This window comes from Periophthalmus magnuspinnatus, chromosome 10, assembly GCF_009829125.3.
Source record: "Periophthalmus magnuspinnatus isolate fPerMag1 chromosome 10, fPerMag1.2.pri, whole genome shotgun sequence".
NCBI lineage: Eukaryota > Metazoa > Chordata > Actinopteri > Gobiiformes > Gobiidae > Periophthalmus > Periophthalmus magnuspinnatus.
Genome location: NC_047135.1, coordinates 13,161,423 through 13,166,755, shown reverse-complemented (window position 1 = coordinate 13,166,755; position 5,333 = coordinate 13,161,423).

Here is a 5,333-nt window from a genome sequence, read left to right as displayed (position 1 = left end):
CACATGGGTCTAGTTCATTTTGACCAATTTGCAAGTTTGTTCAATGAAAATCCAAGGCGCAAAAAATTCAAATGTGAGAGGTAAAATTTTGGAAAAATGGGGTTCCAACCACAATGGCCGACTTCCTGTAGGGTTTAGGGTGGGGTCATAATATAATTTTTTACTTGTCTTGACATGTTCTATGTTTGTACCAAATTTCATTTGTCTACGATGAAAAAGGTCTCTCATTGCCGTAATGTATTTCAAATTTTGAGGTGGCGCTATTGAGTCATTTTGATACGTTAATTTTTTTGAACATCAAAACACAACATTTTTTGCTAATCTTGAATTTTAGGCCATAGTTTGGTGAGTGTAGAGCATCTATTTAGTCTACAACAAAGTCCAGTACTCTGAACCCCATTCATTTCAATGACACATTTATTATGTTACCACGGTAACATAGTTGAAAATAGAAGTATGTTCTCATTGGCTTTTTTGTTCAGTATGATGAGAGGAATATGTGTACCAAATTTCAATGGTCTATGACAAAGTAATAATTTTTCATCCCAGTTATGCAAAACCCATGTATTTCAATGAGAAATGTCAGGCGTTGCCATGGCAACACATTTGAAAATAGAGGTATGGTGTCATTGACTTTTTTGTTCAGTATAGCAATAGGGATGTCCTTGCCAAATTTCAAATGTTTATGTCAAAGTAATTTTTTTGGTCCAATTCAAAAGTTCAAGGGGGCGCTGTGGAGCAATTTATGGTCTGACCTGTGTAAATTGTATATCTATGTGTTCAGATCAACAGTTTGAATAAAAAAGTATATTCCTGCCGGGACATAGGACACTAACTGTGTGAGTTAAACGCATTTAAAACCTTTAAAAAACGTCTTTTTTTCTTTGCAGGCTGGCCACACCCACATTTTTTTACTTTGAATATTCCAAAAGAGTTGCTTATAATACCACATGGGTGTAGTGCATTTTGACCAATTTTCATGTTTCTCGAATGAAAATTCGAGGCATAAAAAATTCAAATGTGAGAGGTAAAATTTTGGAAAAATTGGGTTCCGCCCACAATGGCCGACTTCCTGTAGGGTTTAGGGTGGGGTCATAATATAATTTTTTACTTGTCTGGACATGTTCTATGTTTGTACCAAATTTCATTTGTCTACGATGAAAAAGGTCTCTCATTGCCGTAATGTATTTCAAATTTTGAGGTGGCGCTATTGAGTCATTTTGATACGTTAATTTTTTTCCACATGAAAATACAACTTGTTTTGCCAATCTTGAATTTTAGGCCATAGTTTGAAGAGTGTAGAGCATCTATTTAGTCTACAACAAAGTGCAGTACTCTGAACCCCATTCATTTCAATGACACATTTATTATGTTACCACGGTAACATAGTTGAAAATAGAGGTTTGTTCTTATTGGCTTTTTTGTTCCGTAAGATGAGAGGAATATGTGTACCAAATTTCAAATGTTTATGTCAAAGTAATTTTTTTGGTCCAATTCAAAAGTTCAAGGGGGCGCTGTGGAGCAATTTATTGTCTGACCTGTGTAAATTGTATATCTATGTGTTCAGAACAACAGTTTGAATAAAAAAGTATATTCATGCCGGGACATAGGACACTAACTGTGTGAGTTACACGCATTTAAAACTTTTAAAAAACGTCTTTTTTCTTTGCAGGATGGCCACACCCACATTTTATAACTTAGAAAATTCCAAAAGAGTTGCTTATAATCCCACATGGGTCTAGTTCATTTTGACAAATTTACATGTTTCTTGAATGAAAATCCGAGGCGTAAAAAATTCACATGTGAGAGGTAAAATTTTGAAAAAATGGGGTTCCGCCCATAATGGCCGACTTCCTGTAGGGTTTAGGGTGGGGTCATAATATAATTTTTTACTTGTCTTGACATGTTCTATGTTTGTACCAAATTTCATTTGTCTACGATGAAAAAGGTCTCTCATTGCCGTAATGTATTTCAAATTTTGAGGTGGCGCTATTGAGTCATTTTGATACGTAAATTTTTTTGAACATCAAAATACAACTTGTTTTGCTAATCTTGAATTTTAGGCCATAGTTTGATGAGTGTAGAGCATCTATTTAGTCTACAACAGAGTGCAGTACTCTGAACCCCATTCATTTCAATGACACATTTATTATGTTACCACGGCAACATAGTTGAAAATAGAGGTATGTTGTCATTGGCTTTTTTGTTCAGTTTCCCAAGCCAAATGTCCATGTCGAATTTCAAATGTTTACGTCAAAGTAATTTTTTTTGGTCCAATTCAAAAGTTCAAGGGGGCGCTGTAGAGGAAAAAAAATTCTGACATATGCAAATTGTATACCACTTCGTGCAGATCAAGATTTTAATCAAAATGTATATTAATGCCGGGAAATAGGACACTGTATGTGTGAGTTACGCTCACTTTAACATTTCAAAATATAGTTTTTTTCTTTGATTGCTGGCCACACCCACATTTTTTGGTTTAGAAAAATCCAATGCAGTTCCCTATAATCCCACATGTATCTAGTTCATTTTGACAAATTTGCAAGATTCTTGAATGAAAATCCATGGCGCAAAAAATCCAAATGTGAGAGGTAAAATTTTGGAAAAATGGGGTTCCGCCCACAATGGCCGACTTCCTGTAGGGTTTAGGGTGGGGTCATAATATAATTTTTTACTTGTCTTGACATGTTCTATGTTTGTACCAGATTTCATTTGTCTACGATGAAAAAGGTCTCTCATTGCCGTAATGTATTTCAAATTTTGAGGTGGCGCTATTGAGTCATTTTGAAACATTAATTTTTTTGAATATCAAAATAATAAATTTTTCACCAACCTTGAATTTTGGGTCCAATAAAATTGACTTTTCGTTAACGTTTAGGGGGTCAAAAATGACTTCAATCCGGCACGTATAATAATAATAATAATAATAATTAAAACTGCAAGCAGTGATAAAGGCCCTCGCCACCCCTTGCGACCGCGGGGTACACGGCCACCGCTGAGATCCTGCCTTTCGTTCCCGCTTACATCGCCCTTCCCCCCAAAATCAGCGACTAAGTAATACTACTCCATTCATTCCAATGAGAGCATTTATGACATTGTCACGCCCGCACGGTTGGAAATAGAGGTATGTCTTTATTGGCTTTTTTGTTCAGTATGATGAGAGGAATATGTATACCAAATTTCAATGGTCTATGACAAAGTAATTATTTTTCATCCCAGTTAACCACAGCCCATGTATTTCAATGAGAAATGTCAGACGTTGCCATGGCAACACCTTTCAAAATAGAGGTATGGTGTTGTTGACTTTTTTGTTCAGTATAGGAATAGGGATGTTCATGCCAAATTTCAAATGTTTGTGAGAAAGTATTTTTTTTACATGCCATTTAAAATTTTCAAGGGGGCGCAGTGGAGCAATGTAATATTTGATATGTGTAAATTGCATATCTATTCACTCAGATCAAGATTTTGAACAAAATGTATATTAATGCCGGGAAATAGGATACTGCATCTGTGAGTTTTTTTCACTTTAACATGTCAAAATACATACTTTTTCTTTGCAGGCTGGCCACACCCATATTTTATAATTTAGGAAAATCCAAAAGAGTTCCCTATAATCCCACATGGGTTTAGTTTATTTTTTACCAATTTGTAAGTTTCTTGAAAGAAAATCCAAGGCACCAAAAATACAAATGTGAGAGGTAAAATTTGGGGAAAATTGGGTTCCGCCCACAATGGCCGACTTCCTGTAGGGTTTAGGGTGGGGTAATAATATAATTTTTTACTTGTCTTGACATGTTCTATGTTTGTACCAAATTTAATTTGTCTACGATGAAAAAGGTCTCTCATTGCCGCAATGTATTTCAAATTTTGAGGTGGCGGTATTGAGTCATTTTGATTCGTTAATTTTTTTGAACATCAAAATAAAAACTTTTTTGCTAATCTTGAATTTTAGGCCATAGTTTGATGAGTGTAGAGCATCTATTTAGTCTACAACAAAGTCCAGTACTCTGAACCCCATTCATTTCAATGACACATTTATTATGTTACCACGGTAACATAGTTGAAAATAGAGGTATGTTCTCATTGGCTTTTTTGATCCGTATGATGAGAGGAATATGTGTACCAAATTTCAATGGTCTATGACAAAGTAATAATTTTTCATCCCAGTTATCCAAAACCCATATATTTCAATGAGAAATGTCAGACGTTGCCATGGCAACACCTTTGAAAATAGAGGTATGGTATCATTGACTTTTTTGTTCAGTATAGCAATAGGGATGTCCATGCCAAATTTCAAATGTTAATGTCAAAGTAATTTTTTTGGTCCAATTCAAAAGTTCAAGGGGGCGCTGTGGAGAAATTTATTGTCTGACCTGTGTAAATTGTATATCTATGTGTTCAGATCAACAGTTTGAATAAAAAAGTATATTCATGCCGGAACGTAAGACACTAACTGTGTGAGTTACATGCAATTTAAAACTGTACAAAATGGCTTTTTTCTTTGCAGGCTGGCCACACCCACATTTTATAACTTAGAAAATTCCAAAAGAGTTGCTTATAATCCCACATGGGTGTAGTTCATTTTGACCAATTTTCATGTTTCTCGAATGAAAATTCGAGGCGTAAAAAATTTAAATGCGAGAGGTCAAATTTGGGGAAAATGGGGTTCCGCCCACAATGGCCGACTTCCTGTAGGGTTTAGGGTGGGGTCATAATATAATTTTTTACTTGTCTTGACATGTTCTATGTTTGTACCAAATTTCATTTGTCTACGATGAAAAAGGTCTGTCATTGCCGCAATGTATTTCAAATTTTGAGGTGGCGCTATTGAGTCATTTTGAAACATTAATTTTTTTGAACATCAAAATAATAAATTTTTCACCAAACTTGAATTTTGGGTTCAATAAAATTGACTTTTCGTTAACGTTCAGGGGGTCAAAAGTGACTTCAATCCGGCCACCAAAATAATAAAGAATAAAAATAATAATAATTAAAACTGCAAGCAGTGATAAAGGCCCTCGCCACCCCTTGCGACCGCGGGGTACACGCCACCGTGGAGATCCTGCCTTTCATTCCCGCTTACATCGCCCCTCCCCCCAAAATCAGAGTCTCAGTAATACTACTCCATTCATTCCAATGAGACCATTTATGAGATTGTCACGCCTGAACGGTTGGAAATAGGGGTATGTCTTCATTGGCTTTTTTGTTCAGTATGATGAGAGGAATATGTGTACCAAATTTCAATGGTCTATGACAAAGTAATTATTTTTCATCCCAGTTAACCAAAACCTATGTATTTCAAAGATAAATGTCAGACGTTGCCATGGCAACAA